At 36.0% G+C, this 17,220-nt stretch overlaps 1 non-coding gene across 1 annotated transcript; it reads left to right on the plus strand.

The window, feature by feature from the left end:
• The first annotated feature begins 16,416 nt into the window (after nt 1–16,416).
• On the plus strand, nt 16,417–16,556 carry LOC123459951. The gene has a single exon (XR_006636682.1). It is a non-coding gene; the product is annotated as a small nucleolar RNA SNORA2/SNORA34 family (small nucleolar RNA).
• Nucleotides 16,557–17,220: the final 664 nt, after the last annotated feature.

A 17,220-nucleotide genomic window follows, 5' to 3' on the forward strand; every position in this document is an offset into this window, starting at 1 on the left:
TAATATCTGCATGAAAATGTCATATATTATAAACATACTGCATGTTTATAATAATAAAAGAAACTAAGGGTTTGGGAAGTTCACTCAACAGATAAGGGAGTTTCTTACAAGGCTGCTTACCCAAGTTTTATCTTCAGCACCCATAAAAATGCCAGAAATAAAGTGGTGCACATGTCTGTAGTCCCAACTCACAGTGCTGACTGCACAGGGAGGTAGAGCCCAGAGAGTCTGCAAGGTCACAGACAACCGTGACAACAGAGACCATTCCTCTAAAGAAGGTTGAAGGAGAGGAGAAACATTGACCCCCAAATGTAGGCTGTGCCACTTGTGTGTTCACAGATACATGTCATGCACAAAGAAGCACACATGCATATATATATGTGTGTGTGTGTGTGTGTGTGTGTGTCTGTGTGTGTATACATATATACATATACATGTACATATGCATATACGTACACACACAAGAAAATATTAAATATTTTTTAAGAAAAGAAATAAATTCATTCAAACCTAAGTGCTTGGAATCAGATATATTTTATTTTAGAGAAAAAAATGAATTAAGTTATAAGAAATTGTATATATTATATGAAAGACAATGTTAAAATATTATTAAAATAGGGCCGGAGAGATGGCTTAGCAGTTAAGCGCTTGCCTGTGAAGCCTAAGGACCCCGGTTCGAGGCTCGGTTCCCCAGGTCCCACGTTAGCCAGATGCACAAGGGGGCGCACGCGTCTGGAGTTCTTTTGCAGAGGCTGGAAGCCCTGGCGCGCCCATTCTCTCTCTCTCTCTCTACCTGTCTTTCTCTCTGTGTCTGTCGCTCTCAAATAAACAAATAAATAAATTAATTAAAAATATATATTATTAAAATAATATTAACATTTAAGAATTTATGGAAATATTCATAAGTTTTGTTAACATAACAGTATCCATGTTATGATATTAATAAAGTGGAACATCTTAGATTATGTAAAATGAATTTGACTAGGCTGTTGTGATTTTGAAAGTGAATCTATTAAACTTAGATATAATTTTTGTTCATGATGAGATAATAATTCAAGGTCCAACAAATTACTTTTTTATTAAAATTAAATAGATCAGTTATAATCACATAACTGATTACTGTTAGATATTGTATGGAATATGGTCAATTACACAAAGTGTAATGTTTATCATTTTAGAAATTTAATCATCTCAAAGCTTCTTTACATGAGCATCTAACATATTAAATGAGTGTATGATTCAATTTGTCTCCCTAAATTTTATTATGGTAAATTTGTGTTTAGTTCTTGATTTTTACACTGCACATAATTATGATAAATTAAACTTTCCTTGGGTTTACATGCTTTTGAAGAAAAATGTAAAAAACATCAAAGTGTATTAAAATCACAATAATAACTAAACACAACTTCTTGCTAGTTGTTATTTTATATTATAGAAATTTATTCATGGTCCTGAAAACGAAATTGATGACTCAAATTACCATTTATAAAATTCTTCAAAATAAAATACATTTTTTAAATCAACTGAACCATGTAAATTTTACATTTTTCACCATCATTCAAAAAACTGTCAACCTTTCGAGATTGGTTACAAGCCTTAACATAGAACTGAGATTTAACCATGCTGGCTAGCAGAGTGGACAACTGACAGATGCAGAGAAATGATATGAGTTTCCCTGAGGCGGACATTCCAACAGGAAGAATGATTGAACAATAAAACATCTGCCCTGGGTACAGAGTGTTCAGCATTTCCATACTGCTCATTTCAGTATCACATTCAATTATACTTCTAAAACAAAGATATCCAAATTTCCAAAGTTTCAAATTTAACTTTGTTGGAAATTTCAGTGATTACGTTAAGCTTTTGTGGAAAAATCTCCCCTGTTCACGAGTACTCACTCAACAAGCAATGCATAGTAGGGAAAAGAAGAAGTGTGAAGGAAAGGGGATGGGGGGGAGGAGGGGTTAGAGGAGGATTAACCAAAATTTCAGATGCCATGAATAAGCCATATGGAAATCTACTTCTTCACTAGCTATAGTATGTCTGCTAAGGAAGAAGTGAGTCTGGGCAAAAGTATCCTACGGAGGCGGGTAATGTTGGAACTAGAAGACATAGATTCTTTTGAGAAAAAATTCAGTGACAGTGGTGGGATGCTGTAGCAGACAGCCTCATGTTGCTGAGATGAACCTCCAGACTAGGCACAATTATGGAGGAAGGGATTTATTGAAGCTTACAGATCCAGGAGAAACTGGCCTGCTTTCACCAGTCCAAGGAGAGAGAAAGAGGGAGAGGGAGAGAAAGAGAGTGGGAGGAAGGGATGGAGGGAGGGAGGGAAGGAGGGAGGGAGGGAGGGAGGGAGGGAGAACCACAAGCCAAAATTCTAAAAGCCACACAACAAACAAACATACTACAGTAACACCAGGCACTTTGTATATCTTTAGGCTAGAATTCAAAATCTACCACCACACATTAGGGAGGGACCCTAAGGTCTGCCCAGTGCCGCCTCCTCCAGTCAGGTGCCTGCAGATCTAAATTACAAACTTAAATAAACTCTTGATTATATTGGGGCCACCCATTCAAATTACCAGAGATAGCTTCCAGTGAATTGTTGGCCAGAGAGGCCCCTGATGTCCCTCAAACTTTACAGATGATTGTCAAAGCTCTTGTTTGCCCACCACAACTAGATGGTAAGACGCCATTGCTAAAGACTTCATATGTTTGGGCTGCAGGTCTCTATGAAATCAAGCTGGAGCAGATCTGGAGTCCTCCTCCCTATTAACTAGTTGTTAGGATACTGGAGCTGTGCAACACACAGCCTTGGGAGGAGAAAAGTCATGACCATGGCCTGCCAGGCCAAATGTGGCAACTGCTACAATGGTGGTATTTCTGTTATGGGGAAAACAAATGGCTCTGTGATTGATGTGAGGCCTGTTCCACAGGAGGAAATTCATGCCTGGTACAGAAACCCTGGTCAAAAGCCTGTGAATGGGGATGTCATAAGCCCTAGATGATGAAACTACTACTGTTGTCTGGTTAAACACATATATTATGGCCACCAAACTGCCCTCTAGGCACATGTTTATGCTCATAACGTTAATTATTGCATTAATGTTACTCTTGCTTTTGGTTAAATAAGCATCTCTTTTCAGATTGTTGTGACCACCTGGGTGATTCTAAACTTGCCCAAGTGCTGAGAAGAAGTGACAGTGGAGTGTTCATCACTAAATGATACATTTGAGACACACCATGGTTCAAGGAGCATCATGGAAGAGCTGGCAAAATGAATGTAAGAGACAAAAGGAGGAGAGGAATGCTCACATTGTTGTCCTCTGGACACACCTTGGCCTTGATACCCATGTACTCACACCGACTGACACTAAATGCATAAGACGTGCATGATGGAAGGGAAAGTGACGACACTGAAATAATAGCGGCTAGTTGGAAACAGGGATTTAGAGGAGGGAAGATGTGAAAGGGAGAAAAGGAGATGGTGGATGATGGGATGTTCTTCAAGGTATATTGTCTATATATACAGAACTTGTCAATAAAAAGTTAGGAACAGAAGAAATGTGGTTGAATTAGTTACTTAAAAAAAAAATTAAGTAGAAGCTTTGTATGGTCAAATCCTGTGTTGGTTCCATCCTTCCCTCCCCACACCCCTGGGCCTGATTCCACTGTAGGCATTCTTCAACAGAATTGTTGGTATTTACCATGGGGTTATGGGTAATATGTTGTGAGAGCAGCAGCCAGTTAATGTGGGGATGGGGATGCCACTTACTTAACATATTATTCACTGGACCAGCACACTTGCTATGCATGAAGAAGCAAAGAGCAGAAGAATGGCTTGCAGGTAACAGTAAACATACACTAGCCAATGTCTGATGTGGTGCATATGCAGTTCCACCTTTCTTTTATTACAATACTTGAAAAATGCATAAAACTTATATATATATATATATATATATATATATATATATATATATATATATATGTATCTGTTAATAAAAGAAAGAAGTAAAAGTAAAAATAATCCAGTTGCTGATCTCACATATACATTTTATTTTTAATATTATTTATATATTTATTAGAAAGAGAGAGAGAGAGAGAGAATGGGCATGCCAGGGCATCCAGCCACTCCAAATGAACTCCACATACATGAACCACCTTGTCCATCTGGCTTATGTGTGTACTGGGGAATTGAACCTGGATCCTGAGCCTTCACAGACAAGCGCCTTAACTGCTAAGCCATTTCTCCATGCCATACATGACATTTTAAAACTCCTTTTTAAGGAAAATTGAAAATAATAGATCCTTGACAGAATCAATGTGGAGTCATAGTCAACAGTCTTTTCTGTCATTTAACTCAAACTGGTAGGGAATAGGAACAAGGTTACCTATTTTTTCTTATAAGTAGTTACTTTGGTACTGGCCTGCAGCAACATTTATGCTGCTGTGCCTTCTCTGGCAAGACCAGAACCTGCGTCTAAGTCAGTCTCATCCAAGATGGCTACAAGCATCAACCCACGCAACAGCTTCTTGCTTCTTTCTCAATCTTTCCCTGGCTTAGCAGACCTGTAAACTGGCCCTCCTGACCCAGCCCCTTGAGTCCACCAGCCAATCAGGGCTCTCCCTTACAACCGCGAGTCTGATAATGAGGCTTATTCTAATTGGATGTTTGATTCAAATACATGTGCCTGAAACATGTGAGTGAGCCTTTTGGCCCTTGGCACTCAGCTCTCAGCTCTTGACTCTTCATGGCTTTTGGAACCTTACAGCTCTCTTAGCTTGCTCTTTCCCTAAGTGAGGGTGTCTTTTGTGTCTCCCCTCCCACTTCCCCAGCCAGGCTAGGAAGGTGTAGAATTTCTTTTTTCCTAAGTGTTTCTTGCTTTGTTTTCAGCATTTCTTGCTTGTTTTTCATGTGCTTAAGGGCCAGGAAAGATCAAATTATGGAATACTCCAGCCCTCGTTTTTTTTTTTTTTTAATTTATTTACTTATTTATTATTAGATATGGAGATCTTCTGTATGTAACACGATATGTTGATACCGTCCTTTTCCTCCTCCCTGCCCCTTTTCTGAAGAGGCCTTCCTCCTTGGAGATGCAGATAAACCCCATGGAGATTGTGGGACATGCATTATGGTGTGGAGAGGGGGAGGAGGAAAGGCAATGTCTCTGTGCAAAATGTCCCAACTTGTGGCTCTAACAACATCTCTGCTCCCTTTTCCACAAAATTACTTGAGCCATGCTTGGAGCATTTTAAGTCTACTTCAGTGATGGGCACTTAGGAGCATCTGGATCTCTGGTTTGGTAGGTGTTGAGTGACCTCAGGATCTTTCTCCATCACCCTTGTGCTGATATCAGCTCAACTAAAAATCAGTATTCTTGCTCACTTCCCCAATTCCTCTGTGATTTCATCTGGGCCCCGGTGGAGTACTCTGGGTCATTTATCTCCTCTGACCCAGTTCCCATTTGAAAAAGAGAAGCAGATTCTCCAACACAGAGTGAAGTCATCACTGGTTAAATGGGATAACCATTTAGAAGGAATTAAAATGGTTTAGATACTGTTAGAGTCTAAGATTAGTGGGAGCTTGACAATGAAAAGCAGAATCATTATCTGGATATGATTCTGACTTATTTCTCAGTTCCATATATGATTTCCTTCCCACTGAGCAGATCCATCCAATCCAAGAGCAGCTGGTTACCCACCATGGCTGTTTGCCACTATTGCACACGTGTGAGCATCACATCAAGTTGTTTGCTTCTGAGTCTCTTAGACTTTGAGTTGCTTGGACAGATGTTAGCCAATCTCCCCCAGTAGCTCATGTAGTGACTTCCAGCACTAGATGGGGCAATTGCCTTATTCCTTTTGTTGAGTATTTTTCCTCAGTCTTGTTTTCAGATAAGCTCCAACTAAGACTCCATGATTACGGGTTACAGTACTTCTTGCTACATAAGCCTTTGGGCTAAATGAACTAGGAAACTTGCTATCTAAGGCATCTGATTTGCAATCACCATATCATGTCTTGTAGGTCTCCATATTTATATTCACATGAATGAAGACCTAATAATAATTATATATATATAAATATAGGTAAAGATATAGGCATGGTAATATCTCCTATTATTATTACTGTTTTTTGGATAACTCTAACACAAATAACTATTTATTCTTGTCAGAGACTTGTTTAAAAATCGACAAATATGTCTGGAGAGATGGCTTAGTGGTTAAGTTGCTTGCTTGTGAAGCCTATGGACCCATGTTTGACTCTCCAGATCTCCCTTAAGCCAGACACATAAGGAGACATGTGTGCAGGGTGACGCATATGCACAAAGTGGCTGGACTTCAATGACAGTGGCTTAAGGCCTTGGCATACCAATTCTTTCTCTCTCTCTCTCTCTCTCATAAAAAAAAAAAAAAAAAAAAGGCCAGTCTGTTGGGCTTGCCTCAAGAAAAACAAATAGATGAGTATAAAGGTTGGAACCTATAAATACCCAATAAATACAATATGGATCTCCTGGGACCTTTGGCTTTGCAGGCAAGCACCTTAACTGCTAAGTCATCCCTCCAGCCCTGAATGTCTACTTTTATATCTCAAAGAATGTATAGACACATGTGATTGTGCATTTAATGAAGATTTTAATATTCAGAAATACCAAAGTTTTAGCAAACTTTGGCATATAAGCACTACTTCATTCATTTCAAACAAGCTCCACTGCAGCACACTGAACTCTTCCCCTACCATTCACACACTTTTAATTAATTAATTTATTTGAGAGAAGGGGGGAGAGAGAGAGAGGAGAGGGAGAGAATGGACATGTCAGGGCCTTTAGCCACTGCAAACAAACCCCAGATGCATGTGCCACCTTGTGCATCTGACTTATATGGGTCTTGGGGAATTGAACATGGGTCCTTACAGCAAGAACCTTAAATATTAAGCCATCTCTTCAGCTCTCACTTTTTTTTTATTATTGTTTTTGTTGTTGCATATTAGAAGGCTACTGAAAATAACCACCCAACATCCACTTCAAATACTTAATGGAAAGAGACTGAAGGAATTCCCATTGAGATCAGGAACAAGACAGTGGTGTCCTCTCTCACCTCTGCTCTTCAATATAGTACTGGAAGAGCTTGCTCAAATGATAATAAGACAGGAGAAAGAAAGAAAAAAGATACAAATGGGAAAGGAAGAAGTTTAATTTATCTCTATTCACAGATGACATGATTCTGTACATAAGAGACCTGAGAGCCTCCATCTGAAAGCTCTTAAAGGTGATTAACTCCTTCAACAAGGTAGCACGATACAAAATCAATGCACAAAAATCAGTAGCTTTTCTATCTGCAAATTACAAAGATACAGAGAAAGAAATAAGTGACAATGTCCCATTTTCTATTCTAAACATAATGAAATGAAAACAAAAAATTTGACTGAAATAATTTGCCCTGGAAAATATCTCTTTTCATCCTCTCAAATTGTTGGCTCTAGTGATATGTACTCAAACAACATGTTAGAGAGACTTTCAACTTCATAAATTTCCTTGTGTGAGTACACATATCTTCAGTAAAATGAGAGGACATTCTTTAGGCTATCATGTAAACAAGAACTAAAACAACATCCTTCCCTCTACCTGCTATTATACTGGTACTTTGAAGGGGGAATATGGAGTGGCTGATATCAGAAGCCAATATATATACCTTCCCCCCCTTTAAGTCAGATATTTAAAGGTTGGATTAGATTCCTATAATTGCCTACTCTGTCCTCCTATCATGACTATATGCTAGATTCACCTCAGCCTACTAACAACCCTGTCTGTAACAGTCCATCATTTATGTCCATGTTTCACAAGATTACAGTGTTTCTTTGTCTTAAAAAAAAATGTTTAAAAGAAAGGGAAAACAAAAAAAAAAATGAAAAAAAATCTATTCTAGATTGAGGGACAAATTATGCAATTATACTTCTCAGAGGTCATACAAATCTGAAATCAAGTACACTTGTGCTTAAAATGGTCAGAACATTATAAATGTTCCAAGAACATATTTTAGTACTTCTGATGCTAGTGCAGTATCGAGTTTGGACAGGGATGTCATTTCAGCTTCCTAAAGGTTTTCTTTTCCCTTTTTATTTTTTTTCCCAAATGCCTCCACTGTGGTCACTTTCCAAGACTACTACAGAAGTGCCAATCATCACGCTCTGATTTCTACATGTGGAGGAGGGGCACATTTCCTGCCTACCTTATGGTTTCCGGCAACCTATGACTAGCCAGACTTTCAGGCTGTGAAGCATTTCCAAATGTGCTCAGGCATGCCAAAAGTTACACTCTTATTGGATTCTCAAATAGTTTCTAAAATGCCAGATTGTGGAAATATAAACCCACTGCCAGAACAGTGAATTTCTTGGGTGAGAAGTCGCATGAATAGATCACTTGATTTATAGTCTTGCATAATTTAAGCACTTGTCTTTTTTTTTTCTCCCAAGGAAATCCTCATTGTGACTCCACATTTATAATTATTCTCACACTTTTTAAATCAATTAAATCTCATGGCTTAAGTAATATGAGGACATATCAATAAAAACTGATAATTAAGACTAATTCAAATTAAAAAATTCAAAAGTAATTTATTTTACAATCACCAACAAAATGATCTCCACTTTGTTACTTCCTTACGTAAATTGGCAGCAATATAACATCACAAACTTCCTAGTTCTATATATCATCTGCTATTTTTGCAGTGCCTCCTCTACATCTAAAAAATGGGCAAATCCTTTCAGATTCTGCTATCATATGGAAACAGAATAAATACAACTGTTTCCATACCACGAAAATCATAATTCACAGGTGGACCAATTTTGTAGATTTTCACAATACTACCTCAAAATTCAAAATAATGTTGGTGATCTGTGGTTTAATCACAGTTACTCAGGATGAAGAGTTGAGCCACCCTGACACTGCATAGTGAATTCCAGGTCAGCCTGGGCTAGCGTGAGACCCTACCTCAACGTGCTGGGGAACACACCTAATTGCTCACAGGATGATGCTCACGATAATGGTGGTAGCTATTATGACAATGATTTGATGAGCATCATCAACATATTTTAAATTTTATTTATGTATGAGACAGAAAGAAGCACACAGAGAGCCAAGAGAAAGAGAGAGAAAGAATGGGTATGCTAGGGACTCTAGCCACTGCAAATGAACTCCAGATGCATGTACCAACTTGTGCATGTGGTTTATGTAGGTACTGGGTACTCAAATCTGGGTCCTTAGGCTTCACAGACAAGGGCCTTAATTGCTGAGCCATATCTTTAGCCCAAGATTTTTTTTTTTTTTTTTACTACATTGTCTACTACATACTCTCCTATAATTCTTGGTGTTTTCTTTGTGTGAAATAGAAACATTATATCTATTTAAAACTGAAAAAACACCAACAACAATGAAGAAAATCTATTATTGTGATGTAAGCCAGAAGCAAATGTATAAGTTTCATACAAATATAAAATTGTAATTTACATCTAAAGTCAATTTAACATAATATGCCCTGTTATAATGAGAGAAACTAAGAAAAAAAGCAATTGATATACATCTAAAGAATAAAATGCCAAATATAAAAATAAGATAAAAGACTATATTTTGGTATGTCTTACAAATAACTTCATTTAAAATGCACATAGATTTTTCTCTTTTAGTTTTTCTCCTTTTTGCAAATCTTGTTTTACCACTTGACACATTTATCTATGCCTTTTGTTTTCATATATTTGTTACCTGTGAAAGAGATGGCTATCTTACTCGTGTAATAATTGTGTAAATAGATGAAAAATATTTGCTATTCTAAATTACCTGATAGCACTTTATTCAAAATTTGAAAAGGGTATAAGTTAATTTTCATCATTTTCCTTAAGTAAGATGCAATTGTATCTTACAATTCTAATTTAACATAACAATTAAGGTAGAACCCAGATTAAGCTAATTTTCATAAAAATGAATATTTAACTGATCACATTTTTATTTTGGCTCAATATTGCATTGCAATTGTTTGTTTTCGTTAAGATTGAAATAAAACACTGCTTAATTTATCAACTTATTTTGACACATATTTTTTAACTATTCAACACTAGCTTATACAGTAAAGCCTTCATAAATGGATTTAAAGATGTATGCAAAAGACTCCACAGAGAAGGTTTACATATGTATGTAATCTGGTCACAAAAAGAATATGCCATCTGTCATAGAGAAAGCCTTCCTTTCTCACACACTGATTTGATATTGATCTTGCATTTCCAGCCCTCAAACTTGTGAAAATTGATTTCTGTTGATAATACATAGCCCTACTAATAATACTTCATTAACACAGCCAAGGTGGAATTAGGTAAATATGAAGTGTTTTTTTAATTTATTTTTCTTTTGGAGACAGTATCTGAATATATTGATTAGGCAAATCTGCGGCCTCTAGACACAAGAGATCCTCTGTCCTTAACCCTCCAAGGCAGAGGTAGAGGGGTGGGCACAGATGTCTGCAATTGCTCCTGACTACTCTTTCAATTTTGATTTAAAAAAAAAAATCACAATATGTTTTCTTTGCTTAACCAAATTTTGACACAATATTTTGTATGACTTGCTTATATTATAGTTGAATAAAATGTGATTATTGTGTGTCTGTGTGTGATACTTGACCGGATTCACCATAATACTACTACTACTAATAGTAATAATTATTATTTCCAAATCCAGTCTTTGTTCCTCTATCTTGGTTTAAAATTTGGTTTTGGCCTTTATTTCATGTACATAGTAATGTGTTTCATAAAGATGTTTTCTTAAAGTATAGCATGCATTTTTATTATATCCACTCCCATATTTCATGCTTCTCACTCTACTCTTTTTACTAGACACCTCAATTCCCTGAACATATCTGCATAAATGTATAGAATGCGTGCATATATGTAGCATGTTTATACATATGATTTTCTGTGTTTACATAAAATCTGCTATATAACTATGAGAAAACATGGGTCTTTCAAAGTCTAGCATGTTTATTTTCTGACGTTATTTTCTAATTGCATTCACTTTCTTGCAGATAAATTAATTTTATTTTTTTTTATTGCTGAATAAAACTGCATTGTGTACATTTCCCTCATCTTCATTCTCTATTCATCTGTTGACTCACACTCAGGCTGACTAGACAACATCACTATTGTGAATCTTGTTGCAGTGAACTTGGGTGTGTCACTATCTCAGCACACTGCTTTAGGGTTCTTACATATATTACCAGGAGTGTCAGAGTAGGACTTTATGGAAGTTCTACTTTTTACATGTTTTGGGGACCTCCACACTTATTTCTATAATTCCTGGACTAATATGAATTTCTACAGTGTAAAGTGATTGAACTTATCTTACATTATTACCAACACTTGTTGTCATTTTTATGCTTTTTTAAAGTCATTCTAACTAAAGTTTTAACTTCATTTCTTTTTTATTTTTGTTTATTTATTTTATTGATGCTTAAGGTTAAATGTAGTTTTTATATGCTTATTGCAATTTATAATTTATCTTCTGAGAAATGTCTGTTCATTAGGCTATTGGGTAGATTGTTTTTGCAACATTTATTTCCTTATATATTAGGGACATTAATCCTCTGTAGGATTTATATATAGGATTTTTTCGTGTTATGCAGGATACATCTTTAATCAACTCTTACTTTCTTTGTTTTTGCAATCACAGAAGCTGTTTAATTTTATGTAATTACATTTGTCAACATTGGGGATCCTTTGCTATTTTTTGCTCAACTTGGGAAAACAAAAATCTTAACATTCCCCCTCCATAAAAAGTTTGGCTTATTTTGATCTTTTGATGATGTTCTTTTCAACATTGACTATTTACACATTTTTTTTTCTCTACCACAAAAATCTAACTCTTGTACTGTCTTTCCTTGTTATTCTTAATGTTAGTAAATGCAACATGCTTAGATTGCTTATTATTAATTTAGTTTGCTATGTTATCATGTGATGGTGTTTTTGATCCCGTTTGTTACTGTTCCCAGTTAACAAATTATTCTGTCTTAAAACTACATTTATATGTTTGTCTTTGTCTCTATCAACAAATTTTACCACAAGTTTATTATTTTTTTCTAATACCAATGATATCTTAAAATTTCCATCTTTATAAAAACATTTTTTTGTGTGATTTAAAAACATTAATTTTCTAGCCAGGCATGGTGGCACACACCTTTAATCCCAGCAGTCGGGAGACAGAGGCAGGAGGAGCACTGTGAGTTCAAGGCCACCCTGAGACTCCATAGTGAATTCCAGGTCATCCTGAGCTAGAGTGAGACCCTACCTGGCAAAACCACAAATTAAAAAATAAAAACATTAATTTTCTGGGAATCAAGTACCTTTGTTATCTATAAAGATTCTTTCTGAGAAATTAAACTGAATGGCAACTAAGTACAAATGATATTTACATATTTTATTATATCATAAACTGAAAGATATTTATAATTACAGTAGATAAACTAGAGATTCTTCTTTAACATTTTTAGTGTTCTAAAGGCAACTCATTGTTTCAAACTATGTTAGTTGTAGTCTGGCTTCTATTATACAAGAAATAATGAACAAAATCTATCTATCTATCTATCTATCTATCTATCTATCTATCTATCTATCTATCATCTATCTATCTATCTATCTATCTATCTATCTATCTATCTACATACATATATGGTATATGGCATGTGTTTCTGTGTCTGTGTTTACAATGGTGTTTTCCACTGCAATTGAGTACATGTTCAGCTTTATGTGGTTGTATGAGGAATTAAACCCAGGTAAGATGGCTTTGCAAGCACATGCCCTTTATGGCTGAGCTATCTTCCCAGGGTAGGGAATAATTTTTAAAGACTGGAAATTGATTACTTATGAACTAACATTGGGGACTGACTACAAAAATGGAATTTGGAGGTATTACATTTTCATTTGGAAAACTGATCAACGGTGCCATTCATTATGAAACAGTAAGGAAAGAAAAACTGAGTTTAACCAATGACAGAATATTCTTCTGGGAGTTTGGTTGTATGTTTTTATAAGAGATCCAACATCCCAAGCAAGCAGGTGAAGAACAGAAATATTATGAGAGAAATCAGCCTTTGCAAAGAAGGTGGAGTATTAGAAATGAAGAAGAATATTAGCAAAAAGGTTCATAAAGGAATAAAAAGAGAATTTCTACCATTGATGCTTATAGTTAAATAACTTAAGAATATTGACACAGTGTGGTCTTTTAGAAAGGAGAAAAAAAAAAACTGAATACATTTATACTGCTTACCCACCCACCAAATTGCTTTAAGAAACAAAGCATCGTCACCTTTGATCATCATAGAGTGGCTTTTTATTTGGTAACAAACATTGACCTCTCTCTTAGAATTTAAGTGAATTTGACAGAATTATTTCTCATATTTGCAAGAGTTATGATGAAAAATGCTGCTTTGATGGAAATCAGAGAAATACATAGATAACTAAAGTAAATTGATACACCTTATCCAAGATCTTGCTTGCTTACTCATGATATATTGTCACTGATGATAAGTAATGATAGAAAGTGTCATGGTTTGGACATAGTTCACGCTATTTTAGTTTGTTTAGCAGTGTCATAATATTGAGTTAGTAAGGGGTCACTAAATCATAATTAGATTGTGGCATCCAACTGGAAGAAGGGATTTATACAGCTTATCTAGAGCCATGTTGACATCCACAAAAGAAGGTTGTAATAAAATACTGACTTTGAAGCATGCCTGGTCTCCCTGACTTCTCACACCATCTCTTGTGCACATTTCTGCCATGTGATACCTTCTGCTGAAACGCAGCAGAAGCCTTCAACAGAAACATGATCCAAAACACATTTTCATTATCATATTATATTTATATTTATTTTGTTTTCAAAAGGCATTTATTCATTTAAGAGAGGAAGATGAAGACAGAGAGAGATGGGGGAAAGTGAATGGGTATGCCAGTGCCTCTAGCCATTGCAAATGATTTCCAGATGCATGTACCACTGTATGCAACTGCTTTAAAAGGGTACTGGGGAATAAAACCTTGGTCATTAGGCTTTGCAGGCAAGTGCCTTAACCATTAAGCAATCTCTCCAGTCCCTTACATTATTTTATATGTAGCAGGTTATTCTCTTCCATTCTCTGCCCCAGTCTCTGCTCCCATGGAACCATGGTATCCACTGTAGGACATGAAGGCCTCAGTTAGTCCCTGTGGAAGAGTGTGGGGAGCATGTCTCAGGATATTTCTACCCATTCTGTGACTCTTACAATCTTTCTGGCTCCTCTTCTGTAATGAAGCCTGAGCCATGACAGGCCTATTAGCAGTCTGATTTAGTGTTTAGTTCTCTTCTGCCTCTGGTTTTCTTCTTTGATAGGTTTTTATTAGTCATCATGTCTGTCGCCATCCCCCTAGAGCTGATTGTCAGGCTATCAGTAAGAGAAGTATTCATGCTGCCTCTTCCTTTGCAATTTCTCCTGAATCCTGGCAGATGTGGTAGAGATGGCAATTCACATGTTTGGCCATTGGCTATCTTGTAATTTTAACAAAGAATCTTGGCTCTCCTCCATTTTATCTGTCATCTATTTAATAAAACAGATATTCCAACCAAGAATGAGAGCAGCTTAGGTTAAAAGGGGTATGCAAAGTTATTTGAGAATTTTTTGGTATCCTATCCCACTCTTCTTCTCCAGATAACAGTGGTAGCTTCTCTTTGGATATCTGAGTTTCCTGAATATGGGATTCTGACTTGGTTTCCAACTAGTAGAAATGAGGTCTCCCTCTGAGCAGGCCTCATGTCCAATCAGAGAACAATTGGTTTCCTGCAGAAGCTGCATGCACTATTGCACAAGTGTGTACTTATTGTCTGTCTGGTTGATTTCATAGTCTGCAATGCCTCTTGCTTATTCATGCTGTTGGTGACTATTGTCCTTTAACACTATGAGGGCTAGCCAGTGGGGATCTACTTTTCCTTTTGGTTCCAACATGGTAATTTGATGTCCTGTGATCATAGCCTGGGGTTTCGTCAGCAATAAGGTCTTATTTATTATCTCTGTCAGGTAACCGACAAGAGTTTTGGTAATGCCCTACATTATTTTCTGGACCTCATGTGTCTCTCTGGCCAGCAGTTCATTTTGGGGGGTAACCCAGTTCTGGGTCTGGGATCTGCTGGCCAGAGGCCATGGTTTTAAGGTTAAGCTTTTTCTACCTTCTGGCTAGACTGTCCTGATCTCCCATTATTGGTGGTCATATCTTACAGAATGTAATCAGAATGATGGTTTTTATGGAACTGATTCCTGTTGCCTTAAATTTTGTATAATGCCCTCCCAAACCTCCCTACACCATAACCTGTATTTACCCTATCAAGTAACTCCTCTCTCTGCTCCCTATTCCTCCTCTCTACTGGTCTCATTCTAATTTTACGCCCATATTCCTGGTGCTTACTTCCATTTGCACTCATCTCCAAATGATCACATTTATAGTATCGGAAAAGTAAGAGAGAAAAATTGCATTCAATGAAATTTAAAGGAAAGCCCCTAAGAACTGTGAAACTCAGTTGATGAAGGTAATGGAAAGTTCACTGTAATGGAGAAATATAGAAAATATGAGTTAAACCATATGCATATGTTGTGGAATATATATTCAGGATATGTAGTAGAAAGTATTGAAGATATATACTTCCTCCTCAACATGGCTGATCTTACACTAAACCATGACATTCAACTATTCAACCAACACTAATTATGCATCAAGTTGTCAGAGATTATTGAATCAGTTTCTAATGAAATGTGTTGAGTAGGATACAGGAAATTTTAGCCCTAATTTTAAAATTTTTGCTGTTGTTTGTTTCTTTTAAACATGTTTTAGTTACATCACTAAAAAAATATCATGCAAGAAAAATCTCTTATAATTTATAGTTTAGATGGGGTAATCAGGAAAAGCCTTATAAGGAAGTCATGTTTTAGTCTGGTTTTCACAAAGTACGTAAGTCAACTTTGAAAATGCATGAATAGTAACCTTATTTGGCAGAACAAATGATGGATAAAATCAATGGAATAATTCTTTCTTGAAAAAGAAAATACCATACTTGGTAAACAGCATCAAAAGAAAGATTGTTATTATAAAATGGAGGATTGTAATAAATAAATTCCACAACATATGGGGATCTCTCAGCAAATATCTGAGGCAATATAAACATTCAGTAAATGATGGATGTACAATAATCATCAACTACTACAGATGTTCTGCTATGTCTATAAAATTAAAGAAAATACAACAAAATGTGGACTTTCTTTGAATTTTGTAAATTTAGAGTCTTTATGGTTATTAAAAAAAATGGTACTGTTCCTTTGAAACACTGTGTTAGAATTAAGCACGAATTTTGCCTACGAATCACAATAAAACTCCAAGGCTGGCAGTTGATTGAAGCTGATGGTTTAAAACAGGAGTGTAAAGAAATGTCTTTTTATGATCTGTTGGTCATTTCAGATATTTGGAAATGGAATGAGCAATTCATGAGAAAGAAACATCTGATCTGGGTTTGGTGATACATATCTTTAATCCTAGCTTTTGGGAGCCTAAGGAAGGAGGAAAACTGTATGTTTGAGGCCAGCCTGCAACTATAGAGTAAATTCCAGGTCAGCTTGAGCAAGAATGAGACCCTGCCCCACAAAAGTATAAAAATGAAATAAAAATTATTTATGTATAAACCAAACATTTCTTTTTTTTGCTAAAATCTGAAGTATTAAGCTAATTCAAGAATTACATTATTGTTTATCTTCCCCTTCCAAATGAGTCTATGTGGAATATACAGACATTTATTCCTTGAGTAAATGTTATTCATTTTCAGTGTACATTTCTCACCTTTTAAAATGGAACAGTAAGCTAAGATTGTCTTAGACCTCATCTAGATATTTTCCTAGAAAAAAAAAGCTGATTAGTAAATACCATATTTTAATTACAACTGATCTCTTTCAGTGCTACAAGCAATAATAACAACCTTGTGCATTGCTTAAGTTAACTAAAATAAGATTTATTAAAAATCATTTTATTTTTTAATTTTTTATTTATCTGAGAGAAAAAAAAGAGAGAATAGTCATGCTGGGGACACTAACTAGCCACTGCAACTGAACTCCAGAGGCAAATTCAGGATTAGTATAATGTGGTGAATAATTATCAAGATGAGCATATGAACT

The sequence above is a fragment of the Jaculus jaculus genome, chromosome 3 (assembly GCF_020740685.1).
Source record: "Jaculus jaculus isolate mJacJac1 chromosome 3, mJacJac1.mat.Y.cur, whole genome shotgun sequence".
Lineage (NCBI taxonomy): Eukaryota > Metazoa > Chordata > Mammalia > Rodentia > Dipodidae > Jaculus > Jaculus jaculus.